Raw genomic sequence first — 20529 nt, forward strand, 5'->3', positions numbered from 1 at the left:
TCTATGTGGAGATATATTTTCTGAGATATTCCAAGGAGGAGGGACACAGCTGGACCAGATGTTAAAAGGGCAGCTGAGCATTAAGTGCCTATGTAGTGTTTGCAGCTTAATGTCCCATGCAGAAGGGGACTCTGGGCTCTTGTGTTAGAATTCAGTGTAATTCTGGGGTCCTGCTTTTCTTCCAGGAAATCCCACTTCCATCTGGATGTCTGGATGAACTACTGAAAGCCACTGAATGTCCTGCAGCAGGTGAACTGTGGCCAGAGCCCAAGGATGAAGGGGGCTCCTTCCGTCTGTGACTGTGAAGAGGAAGCCTGAGGTATAGCAGACCCAGGCCCCAGAAGGATGGAAAAAATGAGGTAGGGAGTGAGGGGACCTCAGAGGAAGACTGAGGTCTGCAGAATCCCAGGGTCAAGGAGACAGTGCGGTGTCGTGGTGGTGTCCTTGATACTCGAAGAGGGGCGATAATCCATCTCCTGAGTAAAAGCTTCATAGGGGGTGAGGAGGGGAGAAGTAAACAGAGAGGAAGCAGGGAAGGCCAAGACAGCGACCAGCCTTAGAGCAATTTTAACCAGAAATGGACACAGACCCTGGACCCCATAGCGGGGTTGCAGGCCAAGGACCGTCTCTAGGCGATGCATAGCTCCCTTGTGGGGTTAGTGGGAGTAGGCATTGTGACGTCTGCAGGGGTGTGGAAGGCTGGGCGACGGGAGCAGCTTACTGGGCTGGACCAGAAATACTGAACTTCTTTTCCATCAGTGAAATCCACTTCTGGGTCAGAAAAAACTGCAAGTTCTGGAGGGGCAGGGCCTAGGAGGAGGTCAGGGCCTGAGCCTTCCTGGTTTGACCCCCCTACCCGCCGTGTTTCTGGGTCTGTCCTCACTTCCACCCAGCGGATCTTGAGTATCCTCCTTTGAGTCCCCACGAGTGTGTTGTGTGCAGTGGAGCCAGGCTGCTTCATCCACTGCACGTTAAATGTTTCCAATACTTTCTGGCCAAAGTTGAGAGTTGCCAGACCACTGACTTTGAATGTTGACCTGGTTCCTTTTGAACAGAGTAAAATCTATTGAAGTTTAAGGTCACCTCTTTTCATGGATGGTGAAGAGGCAGGCTGTTCAGGCGCAACTGCCTTCAGGTCTGGAGGGCGGCGGAGGTCACTGTGGGTGGTGGGTGAATCCGGTACCTCTGTGGCTCTAGACTTTCAAATATTTCATTTTTTCTTTTGTAGTTTTTGTTTGTTGCTTGCTTTTTTTACAATGGGAACTGGAATGTAAGATGCAAAACTAGCCTGTGGGGGACATGGATTTTCACAACAGTAACCACAGAGTATAGCTTCCATTTCTATTCCCTGTTCATGTGGGAGGCAGAGAAGGAAATCAGATGCTCAGTTCTAGGGACATCACAGGACTAGGACATGTACAGTGAGGGTGGAAGGCAGAGGCATTGCTTTAGGAGAATAAAATTACTGCATGCACACAGATATGTATGTATATGGATGTATGTACACAAATATGCATATTTATAGGTTCTGTTCTCCCTCTCTCTATATAATTTTCTTTATTTTACACTTGATATGATTTTTTTTTATTATACTTTGTGTTCTAGGGCACATGTGCACAATGTGTAGTTTTGTTACATATGTATACATGTGCCATGTTGGTGTGATGCACCCATTAACTCGGCATTTACATTAGGTATACCTCCTAATGCTATACCTTCCCCCTCCCCCCACCCTACATCAGGCCCCAGTGTGTGATGTTCCCCTTACTGTGTCCAAGTGATCTCATTGTTCAGTTACCATCTATGAGTGAGAACATGCGGTGTTTGGTTTTTTGTTCTTGTGATAGTTTGCTGAGAATGATGGTTTCCAGCTACATCCATGTCCCTACAAAGGACTCAAATTCATCTTTTTTATGGCTGCATAGTATTCCATGGTGTATATGTGCCACATTTTCTTAATCCAGTCTGTCATTATGGACATTTGGGTTGGTTCCAAGTCTTTGCTATTGTGAATAGTGCTGCAGTAAACATACATGGGCATGTGTCCTTATAGCAGCATGATTTATAATCCTTTGGGGATATACCCAGTAATAGGATGGCTGGGTCAAATGGTATTTCAAGTTCTACATCCTTGAGGAATCGCCACACTGTCTTCCACAGTGGTTGAACTAGTTTACAGTCCCACCAACAGTGTAAAAGTGTTCCTATTTCTCCACATCCTCTCCAGCACCTGTTGTTTCCTGACTTTTTAATGACTGCCATTCTAACTGGTGTGAGGTGGTATCTTATTGTGGTTTTGATTTGCATTTCTCTGATGGCTAGTGATGATGAGCATTTTTTCATGTGTCTGTTGGCTGCATAAATGTCTTCTTTTGAGAAGTGTCCATTCTTATCCTTTGCCCACTTTTGGATGGGGTTGTTTGTTTTTTTCTTGTAAATTTGTTTGAGTTCTTTGTAGGTTCTGGATATTAGCCCTTTGTCAGACGAGTAGATTGCCACAATTTTCTCCCATTCTGTAGGTTGCCTGTTCACTCTGATGGTAGTTTCTTTTGCTGTGCAGAAGCTCTTTAGTTTAATTAGATCCCATTTGTCTATTTTGGCTTTTGTTGCCATTGCTTTTGGTGTTGTAGACATGAAGTCCTTGCCCATGCCTATGTTCTGAATGGTATTGCCTAGGTTTTCTTCTAGGATTTTTATGGTTTTAGGTCTAACATTTAAGTCTCTAATCCCTCTTGAATTAATTTTTGTGTAAGGAGTAAGGAAGGGATCCAGTTTCAGCTTTTTATTTATGGCTAGCCAGTTTTCCCAGCAGCATTTATTAAATAGGGAATACTTTCCCCACTTCTCATTTTTGTCAGGTTTGTCAAAGATCGGATGGTTGTAGAAGTGTGGTATTATTTCTGAGGGCTCTGTTCTGTTCCATTGGTCTATAGCTCTGTTTTGGTACCAGTACCATGCTGTTTTGGTTACTGTAGCCTTGCTGTATAGTTTGAAGTCAGGTAGTGTGATGCCTCCAGCTTTGTTCTTTTGACTTAGGATTGTCTTGACAATGTGGGCTCTTTTTTGGTTCCATATGAACTTTAAAGTGGTTTTTTTCCAATTCTGTAAAGGAAGTCATTGGTAGCTTAATGGGGATGGCATTGAATCTATAAATTACCTTGGGCAGTATGGCCATTTTCACAATATTGATTCGTCTTGTTCATGAGCATGGAATGTTCTTCCATTTGTTTGTGTCCTCCTTTATTTCATTGAGCAGTGGTTTGTAGTTCTCCTTGAAGAGGTCCTTCACATCTGTTGTAAGTTGGATTCCTGGGTATTTTATTCTCTTTGAAGCAATTGTTAATGGGAGTTCATTCATGATTTGGCTCTCTGTTTGTCTGTTATTGGTGTATAAGAATGCTTGTGATTTTTGCACATTAATTTTGTATCCTGAGACTTTGCTAAAGTTGCTTATCAGTTTGAGGAGATTTTGGGCTGAGATGATGAGGTTTTCTAAATAGAGAAGCATGTTATCTGCAAACAGGGACAGTTTGACTTCTTCTTTTCCTAATCAAATACCCTTTATTTCTTTCTCTTGCCTGATTGCCATGGCCAGAACTTCCAACACTATGTTGAATAGGAGTGGTGAGAGAGGGCATCCCTGTCTTGTGCCAGTTTTTAAGGGGAATGCTTCCAGTTTTTGCCCATTCAGTATGATACTGGCTGTGGGTTTGTCATGAATAGCTCTTATTATTTTGAGATACGTTCCATCAATACTGAATTTATTGAGAGTTTTTAGCATGAAGTGTTGTTGAATTTTGTCAAAGGCCTTTTCTGCATCTATTGAGATAATCATGTGGTTTTTGTCTTTGGTTCTGTTTATATGTTGGATTACGTTTATTGATTCGAGTATGTTGTACCAGCCTTGCATCCCAGGGATGAAGCCCACTTGATCATGGTGGATAAGCTTTTTGATGTGCTGCTGGATTCGGTTAGCCAGTATTTTATTGAGGATTTTTGTGTCAATGTTCATCAGGCATATTGGTCTAAAATTATCTTGCTTTGGTGTGTCTCTGCCAGGCTTTGGTATCAGGATGATACTGGCCTCATAAAATGAGTTAGAGAGGATTCCCTCTTTTTCTATTGATCGGAATAGTTTCAGAAGGAATGGTACCAGCTCCTCTTTGTACCTCTGGTAGGTTTCAGCTATGAATCTTTCTGGTCCTGGACTTTTTTTGGTTAGTAGGCTATTAATTATTACCTCAATTTCAGAGCCTGCTATTGGTCTCTTCAGGGATTCAACTTCTTCCTGGTTTAGTCTTGGCAGAGTGTATGTGTCCAGGAATGTATCCATTTCTTCTAAGTTTTCTAGTTTATTTGCGTAGAGGTTTTTATAGTATTCTCTGATGGTAGTTTGTGTTTCTGTGGGGTCGGTGGTGATATCCCCTTTATCATTTTTTATTGCATCTATTTGATTCTTCTCTCTTTTCTTCTTTATTAGTCTTGCTAGCTGCCTATCAATTTTGTTGATCTTTTCAAAAAACTAGCTTCTGGATTCATTGATTTTTTGAAGGGTTTTTTTGTGTCTCTGTCTCCTTCAGTTCTGCTCTGATCTTAGTTATTTCTTGCCTTCTGCTAGCTTTTGAATGTGTTTGCTCTTGCTTCTCTAGTTCTTTTAATTGTGATGTTAGGGTGTCGATTTTAGATCTTTCCTGCTTTCTCTTGTGAGAATTTAGTGCTATAAATTTCCCTCTACACACTGCTTTAAATGTGTCCCAGAGGTTCTGGTATGTTGTATCGTTGTTCTCATTGGTTTCAGAGAACATCTTTATTTCTGCCTTTATTTCGTTATGTACCCAGTAGTCGTTCAAGAGCAAGTTGTTCAGTTTCCATGTAGTTGAGTGGTTTTGATTGAGTTTCTTAATCCTGAATTCTTGTTTGATTGCACTGTGGTCTGAGAGACAGTTTGTTATAATTTCTGTTCTTTTACACTTGCTGAATGGTGCTTTACTTCGAACTATGTGGTCAATTTTGGAATAAGTACAATGTGGTGCTGAGAAGAATGTGTATTCTGTTGATTTGGGGTGGAGAGTTCTGTAGAAGTCTATTAGGTCCGCTTGGTGCAGAGTTGAGTTCAATTCCTGGATATCCTTATTAACTTTCTGTCTCATTGATCTGTCCAATGTTGACAGTGGGGTGTTAAATTCTCCCACTATTATTGTGTGGGAGTCTAACTCTCTTTGTAAGTCTCTAAGGCCTTGTTTTATGGATCTGGATGCTCGTGTATTGGGTGCATATATATTTAGGATAGTTAACTCTTCTTGTTGAATTGATCCTTTTATCATTATGTAATGACCTTCTTTGTCTCTTTTGATCTTTTTGGTTTAATGTCTGTATTATCAGAGACTAGGATTGTAACCCCTGCCATTTTTTTTGTTTTCCATTTGCTTGGTAGATCTTCTTCCATCCCTTTATTTTGAGCCTATGTGTGTCTCTGCATGTGAGATGGGTCTCCTGAATACAGCAAACTGATGGGTCTTGACTCTTTATACAACTTGCCAGTCTGTGTCTTTTAATTGGAGCATTTAACCCATTTATCTTTAGATTTAAAGATAAATTATCTAAAGATTTAACCCATCAAATCTTTTTTCAAGGTTTTAGTTTCTTTGTGCTGGGTTCATAGTTCCTCCTTTAGTTCTGAGAAGTTTGATCAACTGAAGCCTTCCTCTCTCAACTTGTCAAAGTCATTCTCCATCCAGCTTTTTTAAATTTAAAGTTAATATTGTTATGTGTGAACTTGATCCTGTCATTATGATGTTAGTTGGTTATTTTGCTCATTAGTTGATGCAGTTTCTTCCTAGCATCGATGGTCTTTACATGTTGGCATCTTTTTGCAATGGCTAGTACTGTTTGTTCCTTTCCATGTTTAGTACTTCCTTCAGGAACCCTTGTAGGGCAGGCCTGGTGGTGTCAGAATCTCTCAGCATTTGCTTGTCTGTAAAGGATTTTATTTCTCCTCCACTTATGAAACTTAGTTGACTGGATATGAAATTCTGGTTTGAAAATTCTTTAAGAATGTTGACAATCAGCCCCCACTCTCTTCTGGCTTGTAGAGTTTCTGCCAAGATATCTGCTGTTAGTCTGATGGGCTTCCCTTTGTGGGTAATGTAACCTTTCTCTCTGGCTGCCCTTAACATTTTTTCCTTCTTTTCAACTTTGGTGAATCTGACAATTATGTGTTTTGGAGTTGCTCTTCTTGAGGAGTATCTTTGTGGCATCCTCTGTATTTCCTGAATTTGAATGTTGGCCTGCCTTGCTGGGTTAGGGAAGTTCTCCTGGATGATATCCTGCAGAGTATTTTCCAACCTGGTTCCATTCTCCCCATCACTTTCAGGTACACCAATCAGATGTAGATTTGGTCTTTTCACATAATCCCATATTTCTTGGAGGCTTTGTTCATTTCTTTTTACTCTTTCTTCTTTAAATTTCTCTTCTTGCTTCATTTGATTCATTTGATCTTCAATCTCTGATACACTTTCTTCCAGTTGATCAAGTCGGTTGCTGAAGCTTGTGCATTTGTCACGTAGTTCCTGTGTCATGGTTTTCATCTCTATCACGTCGTTTATGGACTTCTCTGCATTGGTTATTCTAGTTACCCTTTCGTCAAATCTTTTTTCAAGGTTTTTAGTTTCTTTGTGCTGGGTTCATAGTTCCTCCTTTAGTTCTGAGAAGTTTGATCAACTGAAGCCTTCCTCTCTCAACTTGTCAAAGTCATTCTCCATCCAGCTTTGTTCTGTTTCTGGTGAGGAGCTGCGTTCCTTTGGATGGGGAGAAGTGCTCTGATTTTTTGAATTTTGAGCTTTTCTGCACTGCTTTTTTGACCTCTTTGTGGTTTTATCTACCTTTGGTCTTTGATGATGTTGATGTATGGATGAGGTTTTGGTGTGGATGTCCTTTCTGTTTGTTAGTTTTCCTTCTAACAGTCAGGACCCTCAGCTTCAGGTCTGTTGGAGTTTGCTTGAGGTCCACTCCAGGTAGGCTACTCCCAGTTAGGCTCTCCAGTTAGGCTACTCGGGGGTCAGGGACCCACTTGAGCAGGTAGTCTGTCAGTTCTCAGATCCCAACCTCCATGCTGGGAGAATCACTACTCTCTTCGAAGCTGTCAGACAGGGACATTTACATCTGCAGAGGTTTCTGCTGCTTTTTGTTTAGCTATGCCCTGTCCCCAGAGGTGGAGTCTACAGAGACAGGCAGACCTCCTTGAGCTGCAGTGGGCTCCACCCAGTTCGAGCTTCCTGGCTGCTTTGTTTACCTACTTAAGCCTCAGCAATGGTGGGCACCCCTCCCCCAGCCTCACTGCCACCTTGCAGTTAGATCTCAGACTGCTGTGCTAGCAATGACAGAGGCTCTGTGGGCTTGGGACCCTCCGAGCCAGGCATGGGATATAATCTCCTGGTGTGTTGTTTGCTAAGACCCTTGGTAAAGCACAGTATTGGGTGGGAGTGACCCAATTTTCCAGTGTTCTGTGTCACAGTTTCCCTTCACTAGGAAAAGGAATTCCCTTCCCCCTTGCACTTCTTAGGTGACGTGATGCCTTGCCCTGCTTCGGCTCTCACTCGTTGGGCTGTGCCCGCTGTCCTGCACCAACTGTCCAACATGCCCCAGTGAGATGAACCCGGTACCTCAATTGGAAATGCAGAAATCACCCATCTTCTGTGTTGTTCGCGCTGACAGCTGGTGGCTGGAGCTGTTCCTATTCGGCCATTGTGGCACCAACCTCACTTGATATGATTTCTAAATTTAAATACCTTTGAGACAAACGCGAATTGTGAAGGGATTTAAAAATGTCAGTGAAAATGGAATTAAAAATAAAAATATAAATATCAACTTTATTTCTCAATATAATCTCTACTGAGGTCAAGACACTGCATTAAGGGATGATCCCAACCATTCAGTCCATTGCTAAAGAACTGAGGGTCATGGGAATTTAACCATGTCAATGCAGTCTTCTACTATTAACTAAAGAAAAATGGGTGCCCTTTACAGTTATTTCAAGATTAGGAAAAATAAGGTCAGAAGAAACCAAATCAGGACTGTAATGTTGATGCCTAATAATTTCCCATGAAAACTCTTTGAAAATTACTGGTGTTTGTCGAGAGGAAGGAACAGAAGTGTTGTTGTGGTGCAGAGGGACTCTCTAGTGAAGCTTTACAGGGCACTTTTCTGCAAAAGTATTTGCTAATTTTCTCTAAGAACTCTCCTACTCAGCAAATATTATGGTGCTTTGATCCTACAGAACGTCAACAAGCAAAATGCCTTGAGCATCCCCAAAACCTCTATGGCTTTTGCTTTTGAGAAGTTTGCTTTTGCTTTGACTGGAGCACTTCTACCTCTTGGTAGCCATTGTTTTAATTGTGCTTTGCCTTCAGGATCCTATTGATAAAGTCAATTTCACTCCCTGTTATAATTCTTCAAAATAATGCTTCAGGATCTTGATTCTGCTTGTTCAAAATAGTCACTAATAGCTCTGCTTTTGTCCATAGCTGATCTAGGCACAAGGGTATTCGGGACTCATCAAATGTAAAGTTTCTCAACTTTCACGTTATAGTCAGTGTTCTGTAAGCTGAACCAATTGAGATGTCTGTAGTGTTGGCTATAATATCTCTCGTTAATTGTCAGTTCTCCTCAATTAGGGCATAGAAACAATTTTTTTTCTCTCAAAAATTGGAATGGGTGCCCCTCCTCTGTGGGCTTCATCTTCAACATTGTCTTACCTCTTCTTAGAATCAGGTATCCGTTTGTAAACGACTGATCCTTCAGGTCATTTTTCCCATAGACTTTTCATAAAGAATAATTTATTTCACCGTTTTTTGTACCCCAGCTTCACCATAAATTTGATGTTTGTTCTTATTTCAGGTTTGGCAGGATTCAAGTTCGGCAGAATTCATGTGGCTCTTTTCAGACTGATGTTTTAAATCCTGTTCATATATGTTAAAACAGGTCCGGGCATGGTGGCTCACGCCTGTAATCCCTGCACTTTGGGAGGTTGGCCAACATGGCAAAACCCTGCCTCGACAGAAAATACAAAAATTAGCCTCTACAAAAAATACAAAAATTAACCAGACAAGGTCCCAACTACTTGGAAGGCTGAGGCAGGAGAATCGCTTCAACTTGGGAAGCAGAGGTTACTTTGAGCCAAGATTGCTCCACTGCACTGCAAGCTCGGTGAGAGGAGTGAAACCCTGTCTCAAAAATAAAAGAAAAGTTAAAATAAACTAGCATATGTGTGTTTTGAAGCAAAAGCTAAAAGTTCATGCATAGTTTTTTCATAATTGTTATTTTGCATGAACTTATTGAAGCCCCCTATTATTTGCCATAATTTTCTCATCTTATTAATTTCTATGTACATACAGAATTTCCAATTTGTGTAAACCTTTCTTCCCAGTTACTGAACAATTATTTTAAATTTGAAAAATAGGAGCTATTTTAATCTATATATTTTTTTCTACTTCTGAATATTTTAGAGAAAATATGGATAATGAAACTTGTAAAATGGAGATGTTTGGAAGTTTCTGTTACCAATGACAAATTAATTTTTAAATAATTTCAGGAAAATTTAGGTGAATGTCTGTACTTTCATATGAACATTCATAGTAAAACAGATTTTTGAATTTCTACCCTTGATAAACTTTAATGTAAAATATGTGAGTAAATGTGTACTTTTCCGTTCCTCATGAACATTCTCAAGTTTATACTATCTGGATTTTCTCAGGACGAATTACAAGCTGTATATGCTGCTGAAGTGTCTCAAAGATTAAGTCCCAAAGAGAGTGCCCTACTGTTTTTCCAATATTAATTTCTAAGTTCTACCAAGTTACAAGTTTTTTTTTTTCATAAAATATAAAATGTTTTGCCTCCAGCAGAAATACATTTTGGAACATAACTTTCCTGTACGTAAGGGGTATAAAGGAAGCTTGGATTTGTTCTGAGAAAGGGAGAGGGTACTTCTGCCCATTGCCATGCACATCTGATTTTAGAGCTGAATGCCTTTCTGAGCTTGGCTCACTCCTCTCAAACTTGCTGGTAAATGGACACAAATTAAAGAGAAATAATTGTACACCATTTGGGATCAAGGAATCCAGATATCTGAACCATTGTTTATTATTTGCCCCTCCCACCCTCTCACCCTTCCAGATCTCTAGTGTCTATCATTCCACTTCTATGTCCAGGTGTACAATTATTTAAATCACACTTACAAATGAGAACTTCATGTGTTCATTTGTGCAGATTCTCTTCCACCTAACTACCTCTGAGACTGCAAGAACAATCACTCCTCCCCCTCCTCCTTCTCAGCCTACTCAAACAGAAGACCAGGAGCATTATCTGTCTGTCTGTCTGTCTATCTATCTATCTATCTATCTATCTATCTATCTATCTATCTCTCTATCTATCTATCTGCACGTACACATATATATACACACACAAATATATATACACACATATGTGTACATATACACACACTCATAAAGAATTTGCATTTTAAAGAATGGCAGACCCATAGTTGTTCAAAAATCAACTATATAATTCTATATATGATAAATGTCTACTAGAAAGTTCACATTGAAAATTGCAATCACGACTTAGAAAAAATAAAGTTTTTAAAAATTTTATTTTATTTCATTTTAAGTTCCAGGATACATGTGCAGGACGTGCAGGTTTGTTACATAGGTAAGTGTGTGCCATGGTGGTTCGCTGTACCTATCAACCCGTAACCTAGGTATTCAGCCCCACATGGATTGGCTATTTATTCTGACGCACTCCCTCCTCACTCACCCCCAGACAGGCTCCAGTGTATGTTGTTACCCTCCCTGTGTCTATGTTTTCTCATTGTTCATCTGCCACTTATAAGTGAGAACATGTGTATTTGGTTTTCTGTTCCTGCATTAGTTTGCTGAGAATAATGGCTCCCAGCTTCATCCATGTCCTTGCAAAGGACATGATCTCATTCCTTTTTATGGCTGCATAGTATTCCATGGTGTATATGTATCACATTTTCTGTATCCAGTCTGTCACTGATGGGCATTTGGGTTGATTCCATGTCTTTGCTATTGTGAATAGTGTGGCAATGAACATATGCATGCAAGTATCTTTATAATACAAGAATTTATATTCCTTTGGGTATATACCCAGTAATGGCATTGCTGGGTCAAATGGTATTTCTGATTCTAGGTCTTTGAAAAATCACCACACTGTCTTCCACAGCGTTTGAATTTATATTCGCTCCAACAGTGTAAAAGTGTTCCTGTTTCCCCACAGTCTCACCAGCATCTGTTGTTTCTTGACTTTTTAATAATTGCCATTCTGACTGGCATGAGATGGCATCTCACTGTGGTTTTGATTTGTATTTCTCTAATGATCAGTAACGTTGGGCTTTTTTTTTTCATATGTTTGTTGGCTGCATAAGTGTCTGTTCATATCCTTTGCCCACTTTTTAAAATATTTTTATTTTTGCTTTTTAAGACAGAGTCTTGCTGTGTCACCCAGGGTGGAGTTCAGTGGCACAATCTCGGGTCACTGCAACCTCTACCTCCCAGATTCAGGTGGTTCTTCTGTCTCAGCCTCCTGAGTAGTTGGGATTACAGGCACCTGCCAGCACATCTGGCTAATTTATTGTATTTTGAGTAGAGACTGAGTTTCACCAGGTTGGCCAGGCTGATCTTGAACTCCTGGCCTGAAGTTATCTGCCCACCTCACCTTCACAAACTTCTGGGATTACAGGCATGAACTACTGCACCCAGTTTTTGCCCACTTTTATATGGGGTTGGATTTTTATAGTTTTGGGTTTTACATTTAAATCTTTAATCCATTTTCAGTTCATTTTTGTATAAGGTATAAGGAAGGGTCCAGTTTTAGTTTTCTGCATATGTCTAGATAGTTTTTCCAGCACCATTTATTATTAAATAGGGAATCCTTTCCCCATTGTTTGTTTTCATCCAAAATAAAATGGTTGTAGATGTGCAGTCTTATTTCTGATATCTCTATTCCATTCCATTGGTCTATGTGTCTGTTTTGTACCACTACCATGCTGTTTGGGTTACTGTAGCCTTGTAATATGGTTTGAAGTCAGGTAGCAGGATGCCTCCAGCTTTGTTATTTTTACTTAGGATTGTCCTGGGTATATGGGCTCTTTTTTCATTTCATATGAATTCTGAAGTAGTTTTTTCTAATTTTGTAAAGAATGTCCATGGTAGTTTATGGGAATAGCACTGAATCTATGAATTACTTTGGGAAGTATGGCCATTTTCATGATATTGATTCTTCTTACCCATGAGCATGGAATGTTTTTCCATCTGTTTGTGTCCTCTCTTATTTCCTTGAGTAGTGGTTTGTAGTTCTCCTTGAAGAGGTCCTTCACTTGCCTTGTTAGTTGTATTCCTAGGTAGGTATTTTATACTCTTTGTAGCAATTGTAAATGTGAATTCATTTGTGATTTGGCTCTCTTCTTGTCTATTGTTGGTGTATAAGAATGCTTGAGATTTTTGCATACTGATTTTGTATCTTGAGACTTTGCTGAAGTTGCTTGTAGCTTAAGAATCTTTTGGGCTGAGGTGATGAGATTTTATAGATATAGGATCATGCCATCTGCAAGAAAAGAAAGTCCAACTTCCTCTCTTCCTGTTTGAATATGCTTTATTCTTTCTCTTGCCTGATTGCCTTGGCCGGAACTTCCAACATTATATTGAATAGGAGTGGTGAGAGGGCATCCTTGCCTTGTGCCAAATTTCAAATGGAATACTTCCAGCTTTTGCCTGTTTAATATGATAATGACTGTGGGTTTGTCATAAATGGCGCTTATTATTTTGAGTCATGCTCCATCAATACCTAGTTTCATGAGAGTTTTTAGCATAAAGGAACGTTGAATTTTATCAAAGACCTTTTCTGAGTCAACTGAAATAATCATGGGGTTTTTGTCTTTAGTTCTGTTTATGAGGTGAATTACATTTATTGATTTGCATATGTTGAACCAGCCTTGCACCCAAGGGATGAGGCCGATTTGACCTTGGTGAATAAGCTTTTTGATGTATTGCTGGATTTGGTTTGCCACTATTATATTGAGAATTTTGCAACGAAGTTTATCAGAAATATTAAGCTAATGTGTAGTAAATACATTGAAAATAACAGACTGATTAAAAGACTAAATAACATGAATCCTAAGTGTTTTCACAACTGATTTATAGAGTAAAAGCATTGCCAAACTAAATGAGCTTAGTCAAAAACTGTACAGGGTCTGAGATGTTGTCTCAACTTCCATTACTCATTGTGAGGTGGACCTGCAGTAACTATATTTGATGCAAAATTTCGTGTTGATGGAAGCTGAGATGTCCTGCAGTCTCAGAGGGACAGAATTCTGGTGTGTCTCCCTTTGCCCTGTCAGGAATAAAGATCTAGACTCTACAGGTTTTGTCAAAATTTACAAGATGTAGGAAATGGGGCAGGATTTAGGCTGTGAGGCAAAGCCTAGAGATATAAAGAAACAGCTTCTGACCCAAGGTTCATGAAGTCAGGATAGTTTCAGAGGGGATGGTGGAGTGAGCATAGTACAGTCTTTGGAACCATTCCTTCCCCTTATTTGTTCATAGGCCAGATGTGCTCAACCAGGGGGCATCTCAGGTCTGATGAACAGAGTCCTGGAGAGACAAAGGGGCAATCCTGAGGAAGAGGCTCAACAGGGAGGAAGGAGTCACCATTTTCTCTCCTGAGAAAAATCCTTCTCCCTAGGATACCATAGGATTTTCCTTGGTCCCAGTGAGACTTTTCCTGAGTGAAGAGAGCAGAGAGAGCAAGGGACTGATGTGTTATCTGTTTCCACCTCCTGCAGTGATTCTGAAACCATGGGGGACAGAATTATCTTCAGAATCATGAGCAATCCAGATGCCATGGTTTCACACAAGACATTGGAAGTTCTTATCTCTAAGGGGTAGGCACTGGTCATTGATACTCTTTAAAGCTCATTCGCTGATTACTAAGTGAGCCAAATTAATAATCTACTGGAAGTTTTACTAAACTCCGTTTACTTGACACACAATTCACACAGACACATTGTTAATATACACATTTTGATGCTTGGACAGGGTTGGACCCAAGATTCTGTACTTCTATGGACCCCTGTGTTCTGCCCAGGTGTCATTTACTCTCAGGTAAGTAAACTGATCACCATAACTAACAAGAGATTGATCTGTGATGATTAGAAATGAGAAGATCTGTTGGTTATGTTTTATTGGGATGGATTCTATTAACATTTAAATACAGTTTAAAAACACAGATTTACAATGAAAAGTAACAAGCAAATATAAAAAGTGAAGGGGCTATTCCCCAAAGTAGTTTCCACTGAAATACCACCAGAGAAAAACAACTCTCAGGACAGGGATACTGCTTCAAAGACACAGATTTCACAGCTAGATGGTTGATCTCGAATTTCTGAAAATTCCATCCCTTACTCATGAAATGCAGTTTATTTAAGAACTTTCTAATTTGACTGTAGTTTCATACTCACACACTTCAGTGTGTTGTGTATTATTCCATTGATGATAAGTATAACTTATTTGAAAATGAATTACATACTGGTGAGAAAATTTTCCCTTTAAATTAAACTTAAACTCATACCATAAAATTAGCAGCATCTGTTTGTCTGTTCCAAGAATTACCTAGGTTCTACCCAGGGCACCTGAGATCAGTTGAAAACAAATGCAAAAAAAGTTGGAATAAAAAGTAAGAACACCCTTCCAATGTTACAAATGCATCCCAGTCTCAATTATTCACATTCACGAGAATGATTCACCTATATCCCACTTTAGCAAAATTTCACCTACTCTCGCCTACCAATTGACTAATCAAAACAAACCAAGACAGAACAATAAATTCAAATTCATCCAGTAACCTGAGGGGAAAACCTACACCTCAAAATGTAGTCTACAGATATTCACACAGGATGTCATCTACTGTGAAAACACATGCACAGAGACAGTCCCTTCACATGATCAGAATACTCACAACTCCACAACAACATATTAGATATGGGATCATCTTGAAATGTGGCCATCACTAACCAGTTGTCCCTTTTACATAGACAAAAACCTGAGGACCACATTATGTTATGTAGAAATGACTGTACACCTGTGTGCGTGTGTGTGTGTAGGGATCCGGGGAATCCAATAGACATTCCAGCCTCTTGATTTTTTCCATGTTCAGGCTCTTGATTCTATATCCGAGTGAAATGACTTGCCAGTGGGGAACAAGATAAGTCTTTGCAGGAAGCGCTCTGGTGGGAGCTAGATACTCAAATCATAAAGCATCGAGTGTTGGAAACATGCACTGAAGTTAGACGAAATACTCAATGCACAGTTTAGACGGTGAAAGACTTTCAGGTAATCATGCAATCACCGACCGGCTGATTGATGACATTCCCCGAATTTATGATTGCAAGAAGAGACAAATACTCATGACATTCTATTTCCGGTGGTTGGGGACATACGATGGCAACATACTGTCTGCCAGTCATGCTCATCACACTGTACTTTGCACACACGTCACACAGAGACACTGTTAATACGCACATTTGTGTGCTTGAGCAGGGTTGCACCCAAGATTCTGTGGTTGTACGGAGCCCTGAGTTATGCCCTCGACATCTTTACTCTCGGGTTGGTCAACTTGGATCACTGTACCGAATGAGAAACGGAGCCTGAAATCCAATCAGCGAATACACAAAAGGAAGGGGCCATTTCCCACAATCATTTCCACTGCAACACCACCTCGGATGAACAAGTCTCATTGCAGCTCAGGGACTGTGCTTCAGAGATGCACCTTTCGCAGCTGGACGATTGACCCGGAATCTCCCAAATGCCATTTTGATACACACCAAATGAGATTTATTTCAGTACTTGCTGATTTTATTTTAGTTGAATACACACACGCTCCTGTGTTTGATTTCCTTTATTATCAATACGACTTACTTCCAAATGACTCACATACCAGTGGGATGATTTTCTGCTTCAATTCATTGGAAATGGACAGCATTCAATACGCAAGTGTGTCTGTCTGTCTGTCTCCAGCATTCTGTGGGTTCCACCAAGGGCACAAGTCCTAGGGCGCCTGAGGTCCATTCAACAAGCAATGTAAAAACTGCGAGGCAGGTTCAAAAGAAGAACACCCTTCCTCTCTTCAAATGCATCCCAGTTTCCACTACTCAAGGTAGGGAGAAGGATCCACAGAAGTCCCACGTTCACAAAATTTCAACTTTTGGTGCTCACCAACAACTGACGAATGAAACACACCCAAGAGAAAATAGTCAACCCCGTCCCCTGCAATAACCTCACGCGCAATCCTACACCGCAATATGTCATATTCAGAAATTCACACTGAATGTCATCTACCATGAACACGAACACACAGACACTGCCTCCACAGGTTCAGAAGACTCACGACTGCAAAACTCGATGTTTCCCATGTCTGGGCTCATCCTGAAACGCAGCCATCACTATCCAGTTGTCCCTCTTGTGTAGACAGAAACCTGGGCTCCTCATTACTTTATGTCGGATTGACTGTGTATGTGATGTGATGGTGTGTGTGTGTGTGTGCGTGCGTGAACCCCCTCGTGGGTGTGTGTGTGTGTACGTGTATGTGTGTGTGTGTCAGTGTGTGTGCGCATGCACTCCTGCGTTTGGGTGGAGACTTTTCCTGAGATCACTGGCACACAAACAGAGCCCTCTTGCTGTGTTTGTTCCTCCCTTTGGATCTCCTGGTCCTCCCTTGCAGAGAAGTGAGTGTGTCAGTGTTCATGGACTCCTGAGGTGTCAGGTTTCTTGAAGAGAGGTTCAGCAGGGAGCTTTGCTGTTCAGGATGACGGTTGTTCATCCCACTCTTGTATTTTGATGGATGAATCACAAGCACGTTGGGAGGCAGGGTACATTCAACTTTTCTGACGTTGAAGTCAGGCTTGGTTTTGTTTTGCTCTTGGAGGAACTTCCAGTGGTCTAAGGTGCTTTCCTGAGTGGCTCTTTCCACCAAGTGCCCCTCCAAGTCGGGTACCTGGAGGCAGGGTTCTCTCTGGAGCTCTCCTTGCGTTGCTCGCCTGTCTTTGTGTTCAGCGCCAAGGGCTCCTGGTTCCCTGCCTATTGACACACTCTCACTGCATCTTTCCAGTTCACTCTTCTGGATGTAAAAGAGGACATAGGCCTGTTGACTCAGGACAGAAGCGATGCTACAGGCAGTGACCTCGGCGTCATCCATTTTATACCACTGGCCTCCTGGAGCTTTGACATAAGAGAGGTAATGTCCGTTGTGACAACTCCACCCAGCGTGGACCAGCACAGCATAGAGGACATAGACTAGAGGTCCTGTGTTCTGCTGAGACATGTATGGCTGCATGTCAAGGCACTCAGGGTATTGCACATTCTTGGCAAGTTTGTTGCCTTTGACATCGGAGAATCTCTTCAACACAAGGATGAGGACCTTGGCAGAAGTGTGTAGAGGGAACGTCTTTGAGGCAGGCGCCTTCTGGAGACAAAGACCACAATGATAGGCATTCTCTCCATTGAGTTCTTCGGGCTTCACCACCTGTTCCAAAGCTTGCTTCACACTCTGAGCTGCCTGGATATCCAGGGCGATGTCCAGGTAAGGGTCAAAGGTGTCCGAAACGCCCTGGCAGTGGAGACACTTGATTTGAGATCTCCAGCAGCCTCCAAATATCTGGTGGATGAGGGTGGTGTCCTCAGAGTCATGATCTACCTGCTTGTGCCCGGGAAGGCATGCCTTTTTCATGGCATCCACAATGAACATCAGAAACTCATGGGCATCTTCCTGCTTGCCTCGATGGAAGCCAGCAGCCAATGCCTGTGAGGGCTGGATGATGTGGCCAGGACAGTGGAGGGCCCATGTAATGTGAGCTTCCATCGTACACAGCATGCAGCACTTGTGACGCTGACAAAGTTGAGAGTGCTCCTGGGACAGCATGTAGTTGGCAAGGGGCGGTGTGTATGTCAGGCACTGCAGGGAAGCATTCAAGTAGCAAGTATTTCCCATATTCTGGAGCCCAGCCCCCACCGCAGCAGGTCTCCTGCTACTGAGAGGAAGCTTCTTTCTGGGGGCAGGCTGTCTTGCCACAGGAGCCAAATCATCACAGAGGTTGACTTGGGTCTCAGATGACAGTGGTGACTTCTCAGGTAGAGAAGTCCGCTGAATTTCAGCAAAAGCTGCATCTGGCCGAGAAGATATGAGTTTTGAAAAGTGGTTGAACTGCCACTCACCTCCCAAGTGGAGTGAATCGGCCTCCATGTCGCCAGGAGCAAGGATCACAAGCTTTTTCTGCTGGGACCACACGTTGCAGAAAGACGCTATCTCTTCCGAGAGAGTCTTCAAATGACGCGCCACCTGGCTGCATCAGCCCTTATATAACTCACCCCCGCCTTACCGCGAACACCCCACCCACCCATCAGGTACGCGGTCCACCAATCCAATATCAGCACTCAGTTAAAGAATGAGTCATAGGGTATGGCCCCTTGTATTCCCCAGGGAGTTCACTTAAAACTCCTGGGGAATGCGTTAGTTTACTTAAAACAGTGGTAGGGAATAATTCTGTCCTTACAAAACAATGTGTGTGTTTGTGTGTATGTGTTTGCTTGCGTGAACTTGTGGGCATGCGGAATCATGCCCATGTGAGTGTTTCTTTGTTTTTGTTTATATGTCTGGGTGTGTGTGTGTTTGAGCTGCGATGTGCTTCTAACTATGTGCTTTTGGCAGTTACGATCATCCTTTCAGGCATTGAAGGACAGGAAGTCAGACCTGTACTTTCTGACTTGAGAATCATCAATGAAGTACAGTTAATAACATAGTGTATTTGTTTCCTTAATATCAAAGAAGAAATCCGTGCAGTCTAATAAGTATTCTAGCGATAACCTTTCCATGTTCAGCCTATTGATTCTGTGTTCGAGTGAAATGACTTACCAGTGGGGACCAAGACATGTCTTTGCAGGAAATGCTCTTGTGGAAGCTATATACCGAAATCATAAAGCATCAAGTGTTGGAAACATGCACTGAACTTAGACGAAATACTCAGTGCCCAAATTAGACTGTGAAAGACTTTCAGGAAATCATGCAATCACCGACATACCAATTGATGACATTCCCCGTATTTATGATTGCAAGTAAAGAGAAATACTCATGACATTCTATTTCCAGTGATTGAGGTCATACGACCGCAATTTAAGAAATCATGAAATCAGAAAACTTGACTAATCACAATTTAATCCAACTAAAACCTTTGGTTCATTTAAGAAAGGATGAATATAAAAACAACATATCACACAGCATGGGAGATAATATTTTAATACGTATGTGATAATGGATCAACATTTGAGAGAGATGAAATAAATAGTTGTAAATTTGAGAATAGCATATAACCAGAATTAAACACTGTAAATGCCTGGGTGATGGGAGTGAGTCCATGTCTCAGGAGGAAACATAGAGATTTAAAAGCAGGGCGTCTAAAAGAGATTTGCATACCATTGTTAAAACTGGCGGTTGTTTTAGTAAGAAAGGGAAAAATAAACCATTTGTCTTAGGGATTGTTGCATGTATTTTTCATCGTCTGAGATGTTGCTTCCAATTCCAGTTAAGCATTGTGTGGTGGACTTCCAGTTACCACGTTTGGTGGAAAATGTCATGCTGATGAAGGTAGACTTGTTTCCCAAACTAAGAGGGACAGAATTTGGGTGTTTCTTTGGGACTTTTGGCTTACTAGGAATAAAGATCCTGGCTCTAGGGATTTTCTTAAAAATTTTCAGATAATGAGAAAGAGAATAGAATTTAGGCCAGGTGGCAAGGCCTCGAGGTGTACAGAAGCATCCCCGGTCTCAGGGCCCATGAAATCAGGATGATTTTAGGGAGGATGGTGGAATGGGGAGAGTGTGACCTTTGGCCTCCTTTCTTTCCCTTTTCTTTTCATGGGTCAGGTGTGCTCTATCAGAAGGCTTCCCCTTTCTGTTGGACAGAGTCCTGGAAGAAGAAATGAGCGCTGCTGAGAAAGATGCTCCACAAGGAGGAAGGAGTCACTATTTTCAGGAGCATGATCCCCAGAAGCATGAGAAATCCAGATGCCGTGGCTTTACACACGATGCTGGAGTTTCTTTCCTCTGGATCCGGGAACTTGGCATCAGTGTTCTGTAATGCCCATAACTGATTTTGAGGTGAGTCCACTTGATAACCTGTCTGCGTGTCATGCTCATTACACTGCAATTCACACACATGTCACACCGAAACACTCTGAATGAGCATATTTATGTGCTTGAACAGTGTTGCATCCAAGATTCTGTGATTCTACAGAGTCCTGAGTTCTGTCCTGGACATCTCTACTCTTGGGTAGGTCAACTTTGACCACTATACCTAATGATAAATGTACCATTAAATCTAATGAGCAAATACACTAAAGGAAGGGGCCATTCTCCATAATTGTTTCACTCTGGTAGGTCAACTTTAATAACTGTACCTAAGAAGAAA

At 41.4% G+C, this 20529-nt stretch overlaps 1 long non-coding RNA gene across 3 annotated transcripts in view; it reads left to right on the forward strand.

Annotated features, from left to right (window-relative positions):
• Positions 1–221: 221 nt before the first annotated feature.
• Positions 222–20529, forward strand: part of LOC139361173 (uncharacterized) — a 33498-nt gene continuing 13190 nt past the window's right edge. For 2 of the 3 annotated variants that reach the window (XR_011618740.1, XR_011618742.1), the window contains exons 1-3: positions 692–820; positions 14112–14177; positions 19986–20219. This is a non-coding gene — a long non-coding RNA (uncharacterized lncRNA). Of the gene's footprint in view, positions 360–691; positions 821–14111; positions 14178–19985; positions 20220–20529 lie in introns of those variants that run through there. The other variant, XR_011618741.1, reaches the window with a different exon arrangement.

The sequence above is a fragment of the Macaca nemestrina genome (genome assembly GCF_043159975.1).
Source record: "Macaca nemestrina isolate mMacNem1 chromosome 14 unlocalized genomic scaffold, mMacNem.hap1 SUPER_14_unloc_1, whole genome shotgun sequence".
Lineage (NCBI taxonomy): Eukaryota > Metazoa > Chordata > Mammalia > Primates > Cercopithecidae > Macaca > Macaca nemestrina.